Below are 12,660 nucleotides of genomic sequence, written 5' to 3' on the forward strand. Positions count from 1 at the left end.
GCCAGTCTAAGGGAGGCCGGATCCAAGAAAGTACCAGTATTGGGCGAAGGATGGGCATGTAGCCAGTAACCGGCTTCCCGGGTTCCGACCGCCAAAAGCCTCGCGCGATCTGGACCTGTACAGTTGTTTAGCAGAGTATTGTAAGCTAAATCACAGTAAACATTATCCCAGCTCCTTTGTGAATTTGGGTTGTCTGGAAATTGTTTGCCTGGGCAAGCAATTTTAAAAGCATTTTTTAATAGTAGTTTTTGAATAGTAGAACCAAAACGGGAGTTTGTATATGTTGTCGTCCATCCCTACGCGTCCTTGCCATGTGGCCACTTGGCCAGTGACTAATGATCAACTGATCATCATGAGCTTCTCCAGACTATCTGGTTCTGTGCTGCGTAGATTGACGAAGAATTGGGTGCAAACACAGAAAATTAGCATTACAGAACCTTAACGTAAATATCTCATCAAAAGTATATCAGCAAAAACTTACATGCGGAGTGCATGTGAGTGATACATTTTTGATACCACCTTGATGATGTCACGTCTAGAAATAACGGTCAGCGTTGACAATTATGAGGCCAACCTCTGACCCTTGACTCATTATCATTAACGCCATTGGTCTCATTCCGAACGCCCGACGAACCAATTTAAGGGGACCCCGACATTTACGCTTGCGCTTAGTCAGTGATGAGAATACCAGCTTGATAAGAATTACCTACAATTAATTGTAGGCGTCACTTAGTCCTGGTAATGAGCAATTATTTCTACGATCTTGACTCATTAAGTTTCTTTTAATGGAATAAAAATATATTCATCAAAGAACTTCGAAAATGTTTACAGTCTTCTAATGATGTATAGAGTCCGCTAAAAATAAGTTTAATAGGAATCCTTTTACGTCTACAGCGCAAAAAATAATGTATGTACTTAGATAATTATAATTAGGCTATCGTGCTTATCAGGGTGGTATTCCATCTGTTCAATATAAACCTTATTTTGAGAGCTATAGTGACTTTTTTACAGAAATAGGGACCAATGCCATCATTGATCACCATTGAGGACCATTCCTTTAGGGTATAATCACGAAGTAGTCTACCCTATGCCATCGATGTACCTCTGAATATTTTTCTTGCTGACACCACAATGCATTCTTTGGAGGGATCGCCAGCAGAGTTTCTTGCCATTCCCATATTGGGATACCCTAAGTTGTATTAGGAGGGATTTAAATCCTCTAGCCTTCAGAGCTGTAGGGTTAGAGCGCATTGTAATATCATAGTATGCCTATTTGAAAAATAAACTAAGTATCTTTATCTTATAGCATAGCAGATAGGCGCTGGGCTTCTAGTTCGACAAGATTATTCATTCGATGACTGTCCCCAGTCGTCACGACGACGCAACGAACGCAGTTTTCTATATGCGACGTTGACGCACGGGTGACGATGACGTCATGGTTCGCGCGACTCCAATACAGCTCGCAGGTTGGCCTGGATGTAGCATTGTAGCTGGGACACTGACTTAAGTATAGAAAGTCCTAGAATTCAGCTGGAGTGTTAATGTAGTACAGACTACAAAAGATTGGAAGTCTACCTCGAAAATAGAAATTCGAAGAAAGACAATTTGCGATAGGTCCCCGAATCAATCCCCCGCATATCATATAAGTACATGGTATATATACGGTTCTGTATTGCTATTGCTATACAGTTGCGTTGCGAATTGCTAAAGATTGTTTTGCATTAAGGTACATTAACCTGTGTGGGTGTGACCGCACAGTTGTTTATGGTTATACCAAATTGATTCAATCTGCAGACGTTTAGGTATTCACCATGATACTTATTCATCTTTTTTAAGAGAGGAATATTTCTGAATTTAAAACGAGTTTCCCAAGTTTTCCTCGTCGTGCACTTATGATGAATCAGAATCCTTCACTGTTATATCTCTTGCACATTGTTTAAATTAAACTAAAGAATGAGTATGTGATTGAATTGTATTAATAAAAAAGCGGCCAAGTGCGAGTCGGACTCGCCCATGAAGGGTTCCGTATTTAGGCGATTTATGACGTATTAAAAAAAAACTACTTACTAGATCTCGTTCAAACCAATTTTCGGTGGAAGTTTACATGGTAATGTACATCATATATTTTTTTAGTTTTATCATTCTCTTATTTTAGAAGTTACAGGGGGGGGGACACATTTTACCACTTTGGAAGTGTCTTTTGCGCAAACTATTCAGTTTAGAAAAAAATGATATTAGAAACCTCAATATCATTTTTGAAGACCTATCCATAGATATCCCACACGTATGGGTTTGATGAAAAAAAAATTTTGAGTTTCAGTTCGAAGTATGGGGAACCCCAAAAATTTATTGTTTTTTTTCTATTTTTGTCTGAAAATTTTAATGCGGTTCACAGAATACATCTACTTACCAAGTTTCAACAGTATAGTTCTTATAGTTTCGGAGAAAAGTGGCTGTGACATACGGACGGACAGACAGACGGACAGACGGACAGACAGACATGACGAATCCATAAGGGTTCCGTTTTTTGCCATTTGGCTACGGAACCCTAAAAACTACTAAGTTGGGGGTAAAAGAAACATTGGGAACTGTTTCTCTCGACCCATCAAAATAAACTATGTTTCTCTTACCCTTCATGACCCTATAACTCTTTAATGTAGGCTTGATCACTTTGCGCTACTAGGTACTGATTTTTAATGGAAATAATTTTAAAATCATCACAAAGTACCACGTTTTGAAAGTACACAAACCCAGATTTAAGACGGTAAATTATCAGTTTTATCTAATTTGCAAATCGCTCACAGCATGACAAACTGCATTCTTGCATTCAATCCGCCAGTATCCTAAATAAGCCTTAACATGTTTACTTTAAAGGCGTGGTTATAAAAACAGAAGAACCGGTCAGAATCCAGCGTACAAATACGGGCTTCATATGTATTCACAACGTCATATGCTGTGTAACGTGTTGTTGGAATGAGAACTCTATTACGTGTAGCTCAAGGTCGATATTTATTTAAAACGTGTGTAAGATACGATGGTTATAACGTAAGCGATGTATTATAAGTATATGTTACTTGATGTCGCTTATATGACATCAACGGTTTACCAAAGTTAGCTATTTAGGTACCTACCAAAGGTTGAAGTTGCGAATAGGAATGTTAACTTATCTGGTTTTAGACAGCTTTAATAAAAATGTAGGTAGATAAAGCTGGTCAAGCAAATCTTGTCAGTAATAAATAGCGCGAAATTCAAATTTTCTATGGGACGATATCCCTTCGCGCCTATTACATTTTTTAAATTTGCCGACTTTTTCTACTGACAAGATCTGCTTGGCCAGCTATATTACTTATATTTAATATGAATATATATTATTTGTATTTCTCTCTGAATCAATTGTAAATGCATTTAAAAGGCATAGCTATTAAGGTTTTCTTAGTTACGTAGGCGTATTTATAAGGTTATATTTCCGAAGATCTTGACCGCTTGGGCTGACTATTGCCGCAGACTAATACATTAATTTTGTTTACATATTACATATACATCCCAAATGCATACTAGTCATAGCCACGCCGATGCACTCGCGATTGTAATTCACGGAATTATGACATCGCTTGCGTTACGGGTGTGGCAAGCAATGTGGTTGAGTGCAGAAACCGTGCTGCAGTATATATGCATCTAGTGTGCAATGTACATTGGCCTTTTACCCTTTGACCGTCAAGACGGCCACAGACATGCACCATTTAAAATAATAAACCTTATATACCACCCGACTCGAAGGACCAGACGAGAGTAACTAACTTTTTCCCGAAGATGGAGTATAGTACGCGCAGTTGAGGTACGCTTGCCAAACGGTCGCACATGCGTTCCAGTATTTTTTTCTCTGTCGTGATACATAAAATACTCGCGACGTTCAAGATGTTTCTTACAGCACACACATAAAGAATAACCAAGAACGTTTTTCGGGTTTTCAACATTATGCCAAACCAAACAATGTTATTTTTCTAGCAATTTCCATGCAATTCGTTCAGTACAATACGCGTGAAGTACTGTCTGGTTCCTCAGCTGATTGGTGCAGTTTATACAGCATGTGTTATACATATTGTATGATGGTAATTCAGCTGAAATATGGCCGTTAGACGCGCAGAGCTCAGGTGCATTTGATGGCCCAGCACAATGTGCCATGGCGCATTATATCCGCTAGAAGCATTCTATTTTATGTCCATACTTAAGTTGAACGTTGAGTAGTTGTCATAGTAAACCACAAACTTGCTGACAATGCATTTATCATCATAACAAGGGTTCCTCTCATACCTATGACGGTTACATTTAAATGTATACACATGCAGTACATTTCAACAGTTTGCGATAGGTATGTTTTTTTTCAAACTAGCGACTATATTCTCAAGATGTCTTGTGCACACTGGATGCGAATAATATACAGGATTAGATCTTATGATGGACTGCACAACTCGAACATTTAAACGTACGAACACGTGCACATTATGTTCATAAGCAGCTGGCCTTTTTAAAAGGATCATAAAAATTAACGCCGAATATCAAATAAGGCGTTATGTACTCATTAATGAACCTCCAGGTCTGTTTCTTAAGTATGTTAAGTACACTACATTGTACTAAAAATCCATTTGCATTATGTGACTGTTTGTGTTCTAAATAAATTAAAAAAAAAAAGGATCTAGCTCTGTAACAGTGTTGGCCGAAACGTTAATGCAATTGAAAATGTTCGCCATTAACCATTATAAATTGAACCGTAAACTGTAATCGTCCGTTACGGTTTAAGGTTCAATTGATAATGGTTAATGCCAACATTTTCAATTGCATTAACGTTTCGGCCAACACTGCTCTGTAATAAGCTTTATGAATGTCAGTTAACAATAATATGGACGTCGACGGTAAGGCAAACGTCTTCACAAGCAGTTAAGGTGTTATGACGTCATCACACGAATTATCATAGCCATCAGATATATTGTAGCGGCCATGATGTTCACAATATCTGAACGCGCACTCTATCACCTTGACAACACAGGCGGACAGATATTTGTGAGCGCCTTGGCCGCTCCGATATATCTGATGGCGACTGTACTTGAGAGAACGCAGGTAATGTTTATTCCGCTCTAGAACACAAGAAGCAATAAAATAAGATAGTAATTAGCAGTAAAGTCGCTTTTTAAAACAATGGAAGTTCAGTTGCAATTACTTTTAGGTACAGTTAAAAACTTCACGACTTGTAGAATAAATGGCGTTATTCATAAACGGCTGCTAACTTATCATCATGCGTCAAAATGTATCTCAATTTTCATCCGACTATACTTGGCTGACATGTTGCATAACTTCTTCCCGGGTGCACTGCCAAATCGTTCCAAGGAATAATGACAAAGGATATTGAAACACCCTGCACATGCGTTCCAAGTGGGCCACGCTGTATACACTCGTTATGCGGGGCTAAAAACCTGTTACGAGGTCGGATCTGGGCTATAACCGCTTAAATCTAAGTTCGCAAAATGAGGGCATCTTTCTCTGTCCCTCTAATTACGCCTTCATTGGAGTAAAAGAGAAAGATCCCCGCAATTTGCGAATTTCGGTTTTCGCGGTAGGCCCCAGATCTGAGTGCCGCCAACGCCACAAAATGGAAAATCGTTATTGTGTCTCTATCACTCTTGCATGTCGAGCGACAGAAGCAGATAAGGTTTTCGATTTCACGATGTTTGCGGTAGGCTCTCTGTTTTACAGTTTACAGTGCATGAATATTGAATGGGTTACATATAGTTAGGTATGTATTTTGCTTAATTAACTACATACTTTTAAACGGTGGATCGAAGAAAACAAATATCTGGCGCCCATGACACCAACTTGACTGACATCTCATCAGATGTCAGAGAAATTACGCCCCAAATGCGCAGTATTGCTTTGATTTTCTAAAGGCTACACTCAACACGGGCGCGTTTTCCGAGAGGCGCATTTTCCGGGCGGCGCGTGAGCGGGGCGCGCTGCTTTTACATATAAAACGCTCACGCCCCGCTCACGCGCCGCCCGTAAACCCGCCTGTGTGACGAAGCCTTAAAATGGTATTAAAGTAAGACTAGCTGAATATAATGCAAAAAAAATACATAAAAACCGAGATATTTACAGAAAAATGAAAATAATACCGGTATTCGATCCCTGCTTGTAAGAAATGCCTTTGAAGAGACCTAGATGACCTCCACCAAACAGTTCACTGTACAAAATCTGCCCAATCGAATTAAGCCGTTACGCATTTCGATTCCTTCTACGTCTGAATAGGATATACCACGAGATTTATGATGAACCATACTTAATACCAGCCTCAATTACTGGCGATACACTCTGGCAGGTCGCCAAATAAAATATCAATACAATTAGGAATAAAAATATAGACTATGTACCTACCTATACTATATACTTTACAAGTGGGATATATTATTACATAGACGAGTACAATTATAGTCTGTGCGGAAAGAGAAGAGTCGTGAAATGTATGGCATCCAATATATTCTACGACTCTTCTCTTTCCACACAGACTCTACCTGTATAGTGGGCCTGAATGGCTAGAGTCACGGTTTTGGTGTATATGTGTGTTGTGCATCTATTTTTGTATATTAGCTCATTCTAAATACAGCCTAGGCAAGTTCACATTTTTATCATTAGTATCCACAAAAAGTCGAAAATAACTTTATGATTAAAATTTATAAAATTTATTCGTGGTTTAAATTAATAAAATATATAGGAGATACTACAGATATCAGGGGCCCATTTCTCGAACGGTATTAGTCTAATATCATTAGTGTGTTGCCATGGTAACCCATACGATTTGACAGGTCGCGGACTAATAATATTAGTCTAATACATGTCTAATACCGTTCGAGAAATGGGCCCCAGGAAACAAAAATATAATTGTGAATAAAGGAGAAAAAATTGTTTTGTACACTATGCGCCATTCGTGTAGCTACTTACCTACATAAAGTAGCATTTAATATTTTTTTATGAATAAATCCTTATAAAAAAAACATAATTGGCAATTTTTTGTCAAATATTTGAAATATTTAAATTGCATCAGTAATTAACACATATTTTTGACTGTGAAATATCTCAAAATGATTTCTTCATTATACTATAACCAGTGGCATTTTACTAATTTGTCACAAGTTTAACCCAATTGGTAACTAAGATAAGATATAGATAAGAAATACCTAATGACAGCATAGTAGTAAAGGCCTCAGTGGTCACTTTTTCTTTCATATTTATTTCAGTTTTCAATTTTTAGAGTAGTGTTTTGCGCTAGTATTAGCACATAGTACAAATTAGTACTCTGTAATGTAGAATTTTTATTTACAAAATTGTATTTGACATGTACCAGTATGCTACCAATAAAGATTATCTTATCTTATTTACTGATCAATTTGGTTTGCCAGATTATAACAGTGTAGTTATATGGTAGGCTCGATACAGGGTATGCGAGAGTAAGATATTGATGGCTTAAGTCTCAAACCTTGTAATTACTTAATCATTTTTCATTTGCAAGAATGTAGTACACAACACAAGCTGTTATAATATAAAAATGTTCAATACAGCCTGCTAAACAAATAACTCTGAGTTAACACCACCGCTGCGACAACTAGTACTAGTATAACTTGTTACTAAACATACTTGGCATGGGGTTTTTTTATCCTTATACTGCAGTGAATGTGTTAAAGGGGTTTGGAAATAAGGCCAACAATATGTCCACATATTTCGAATTATTGGAATAATAACTTAAAAATCATCTAATAAAATTTAAATTTCACTGACTTGATTAACGCCAGCCCACAGTCCAGCATACAAAAACAGTGTGAAAAAGTTTAGTCCGGGGACTGGAAATAATGTATTAAAACAACTCTTTAAAGCCCCTTAATAGTGGAGTTCTTGCTATATTTTCCACTCAAAACTATATAAACTGAAATGACAATGTTAAACTAAGATTCATGCATGGTAGGTAAAGGAAAATAACACACATCCAATAATGTTATCAAAGTATACAATATTATTAATAAACTCTTGGTACCATGTGGAAACATTATAATACTAACTTCTGTGCCATTCTCAACCATAAGGTGCCAGTTTGTTGTCAATAACTGGCATACCAGTACAAAGAATTTATATTAAATGCCAAGTGACAAATACACACATTTTACAGTTTACATTTTAGAGCTTGTTCCCAAGAGAGAAGAGTCGTGGGATGTATTGGGCCCTGTACATTCCACGACTCTTTCCGCACATACTCTAAACTGAAATGGATGCCATATACAAAAGCAAAAGTGACAATGTGACCAGTTGAGGCACCTGCTGCGAATGCAGAGGATGCTTGTTTGATCCCAGCCCTGGGCACTGGAAGGCTTGGACATTTTTCATCTTAAATTTGGAACCAATTTAATTCTGACATACTTATTTGTGAATAATTACACTGTGTATATATATGTAGTAATTTCACTGTGGACAGCATATCACCATGGTTCACATGCATTTTGTAAATATATTGGATCTAAAACGAAGCTCAGCAAATTTGTGTTTTCTTGTGGCTGAAAATCTTAGAGCTACTCAATTTACAGGTTATTTTGCGATATTTCCTTATTTGCTTGAACTGTAGGTACTTCTAGCGGACTTGACATGTATAACTACCCTTTAAACAAGATATCATAACATTCATAACAAAGTTGTTGAGTCTTACTCCAAAATGGCAAAGTTATGACCAAGATAAAGTTGATGTTTCTTATAAGAACCGAGATATAAATTTAGTGACGTTTTTAGTGACATTCGGCAGCAGAGTGACCTGGACATAACCTAACATACTAGCCAATGTCGTACCTTATAATAAGCACTAATAATACGCGCAGGCGACGGCAAGCCGGCGTGGCTTGTCTCGCCCGATAATGCCTTGTATTTATTTTTACTCGTTACGTGTACCACAGCTGTCTTCTGCTCTCCCGGCCGGGCGCACGGTTTCCACTCGCTATAAAATCACCTTGTACAAATGTACACCCCGATTAATATGTAGTAATCTAATGAGTCCGCGCCGCGCGACGCCCCTTAGCTATATTTGGAAGCTTGCAAGAATTTCTATGCCCCAAATCACAGAGAGCTACTAAAAAGGTTCGTATTCCAAGCAATAAGAAAGTTTCGTTTACCTCTCTCGCGGCCGGCGGTCCACAAAAACAATATTCCAAGAGAAATCACAATGTAAAATTGTACACTCAGACTGCTGTACACACGGCGGGCACTATTCACAGCCAACACGCAAAATTCACAAATGACTAGTCGTACACTAATGTAAACAGAAAATACACAGATTACACGAACTTAAATCTATGATTTCCACAAAAATACCTAGTTTAACCGAAAAACGCGCCAACTGTCAAAAACTAAAAAACTACAAGCACCGGCGCCACGCGTCCGCGCGGGTTGAGTCCGCTTTTCTGACTGAGCCAATCCGTCGTCGAGTCGAGGCCGACCGCACTCCACACGGCCCGACATTCAGATCAGTTCGAGCATACTGACGACAATCGCACTCTTCATACATCTGCCGCATTATTTTTCCATTATAAAAATTATAAAAACCGCATTTTATAATGACTCAACTACTAAGCCAAATATTACGAGATGAGCGTAAACGTTATCATGTCGCTATGCGACAAAATCGGATGGCTGCTCTATCGTTGATTCCGGCGATAAAGTAAGACGGCCGCGTTGAATAGATCACGACGGACCACGAAAATACGTATAAGCCAATACTCATCTATATTCGTACGGGATAGACATTAGCCAGACGCGCATGCGTCAGTTGGTCCGCGACGTCAGTTGAATGACAAGGTATTAACCGATCGATTTCAAAAGAAATGTGTGGTCTTGTTTATGATATGGGTTACTTCGACATATTTTTAGATTGGTGTACATCCAATATCCAATCCAACAAGACTGGAATTTAATAGGCACTTATCAAATTATGGAAAGACCTCGCATCGCAATAATTATTAAGAGAAACAAGCAAATGTAAAATAAAAACTTACTTCATTCATTTGTTTTCAACTGGAGAATATAAAATAAATTGAACTCCTACCCTACCCCTAAAGTATTTAAACCGAGGCGTTCTTTGAGAACTTTGCATAATCTTTATACGATCTGCATAGCATTCCGAGCTGGCTTAATGAAATACCGTACTTAAATGCAGGCAATATGGCTAATAGATATCATACGGTTATGAAGTCTGTGCGGAATGCAATTTATATATTCAGACTTAAGGGCGCCGCACATTGTCGAACACGCTTGTCGCATACAACATTTGACAAGTGACGGTAGTGTAGAGGCGCTTTGAGTTTTATTTTTTATAAGCAAGTGTCAATCACTGGTTTCTCAGGACCATGAATCTGATGCTACCTTCTATGCTCCGGACAGTGATTGTAAAACTGTACCTTAGTATATAATACTTGGTCAAGCAGATCTTGTCAGTAGAAAAAGGCAGCAAATTTAAAAAATCTAGGCACGAAGGGATATCGTTCCATAGAAACTATATTTCGCGCCTTTTTTACTGACACGTTTTGCTTGACCAGCTATAGCTCAATAGTATAGTGGAACCAGATTTTTGCGCTTAAAGTTATGATATAGGTAATGATAAGTTTTTGCAATAGTCTAACTGTAGGTATATTAAAAAACATAATTTTGGGGTTCTATGTATAATTTTAACTTATGCTAAAGTTCGTTTTTAGTATTAGAAAGAAGGTAAGCGATGTTGACATGTCTTTTTATTAAAAATCACCATTGAAAAATAAGTCGCAGCAAATATGTTAGAATTATAAATCATATATTATACGATCTTCTACATTCTTTTGCTTTCATAAGTAATATTAACGAATTTTTTACAGCGTTTTAAATTTTTTTTTTGTAAATAGACACGTCAACATTGTTTACCTCCTTTCTAATGCAAAAAAAATAGTTATTATTCATGAATTAAATTATTTTATCTTTCAATAATAACATTGAATATTAAATATGCGAATATGACAGTGTACTTTACGCTAAGGATACTTTATTTTAAGATCGAATAAATAGGTAATTAGAAAAAAAAACATGTGATTGTGACTGGTAAAAAGAGTGATATACGTATTAAATGTTCTAGGATGTTGTAAAATTATAACAAGTTTATGTAAACTGTTTTATGACAACATGTCAACATCCTTAAGTAATTATTGTCTTAAAAATATTTATGGGCGGTAGTGTACATAATTAATAATTACACATAATTCAACTGTCGCATACCTAATCTGCTAATGACGGTCCTTCGAAGATTAAGAAATCAAACAATGCTATCACCACGCATGCGGCACTCTCGACTTGATAGATAGTTGAGGAGTGTATTTTCAAAAGGGCTTATTACTCTATGAAAAACATACAAAAATAAGGCCCTTTGAAAAGACTCTCCTCAGTTTTCAAACTACTCCAAAATGCCTTAAGACATATAAAACACAAGGCACTTATGACTTATTAATTTATATAGTTTTTTGTGCGTCAATTGTTATCAGATAGGCTTTTAAATAAATATTTATTTTACTCAACTGATTTCAAGAAAAATGAGGCCTTTGGCTTAGGTACATGAACAAGTAAGTGATTTTTCAATTTAGAATAAATCATGCAGAGTTCAAGTCAAGAAGGTAGGTACTATGTGTATGACTTCTCTCGGGACTATGGCTATTGGGAACCATGAGAAAGAAAAACTTCGAGTACCTACCTATAATTACCAAGAGAGCAAAGTTGATTTTAGTTGGCAACGTTGATTAAGAGTTTGAGGTAGCAAGAGATATATCCGTAGCAAGTTTAGCGAGTTGATAACAACTAAAACGACAAATCACAAGCATTATAAAAATGAAAATACATATACGATGACTTCATCAGTCACCATTAACTAGGTATTCAACACATTGTATGATTAAAATACTGTAAAATTAAGCATTCGTTTTTTCTGAAATAACCACTTCATTTACACGGCGGAAAACGGGAAATGAAATCACTTAACGAATATAGCAGCTTTATCAAATTATCATTTATCCAATAAATTAAAATCGGTTTTTATATCTCATTTAAATAGGTACCGAATTACGTCAACGCAATGCGACACTTTTATCTAAGCATACTTAAAGCGTGCGTCAATCGTTTATTTTATAACATAGATTTGGATTTAAGTGGCTATATCGTTTGTGACCAATAGAAAAATAAGTTTAAACGAACGTTGCCGCGGATTTTTAAGGGTGCAGTACAAAAAGCCGGGTTTCTAATCATATATTTTACTTTATAATAAATGTTCGTTGTCATTTTCAATTATATTTTTAGAGACCTAGATATAGATGCATAATATACAAATACTATAGCTAAGATTATTAAATACAGATTAGACGAAAGATTTATGAAACTTTAATCACAGCAGCGATCGCCGCGCACGCACAGTGGCGTCTGAACAAACAAACAGTTAATCCAGTTCCCTACAAACGATATAAGAGACAAGTCAATAAATACGACTGTCCATCGGCGTACAAATACGGCGTACGTTTCTTGGCATGAATGCAATATCAGAATCAAAACGCACCTATCAAGGACAGTAAATTT

At 36.9% G+C, this 12,660-nt stretch overlaps 1 protein-coding gene across 1 annotated transcript in view; it reads right to left on the reverse strand.

Annotated features, from left to right (window-relative positions):
- LOC134658322 (plasma membrane calcium-transporting ATPase 2) overlaps positions 1–9,495 on the reverse strand; it is a 223,236-nt gene extending 213,741 nt beyond the window's left edge. The window contains exon 1 of the mRNA XM_063513952.1: positions 9,195–9,495. The gene's annotated coding sequence lies outside the window, so the exon portion shown is untranslated. The remainder of the gene's footprint in view (positions 1–9,194) is intronic.
- Positions 9,496–12,660: the final 3,165 nt, after the last annotated feature.

This window comes from Cydia amplana, chromosome 22 (genome assembly GCF_948474715.1).
Source record: "Cydia amplana chromosome 22, ilCydAmpl1.1, whole genome shotgun sequence".
Lineage (NCBI taxonomy): Eukaryota > Metazoa > Arthropoda > Insecta > Lepidoptera > Tortricidae > Cydia > Cydia amplana.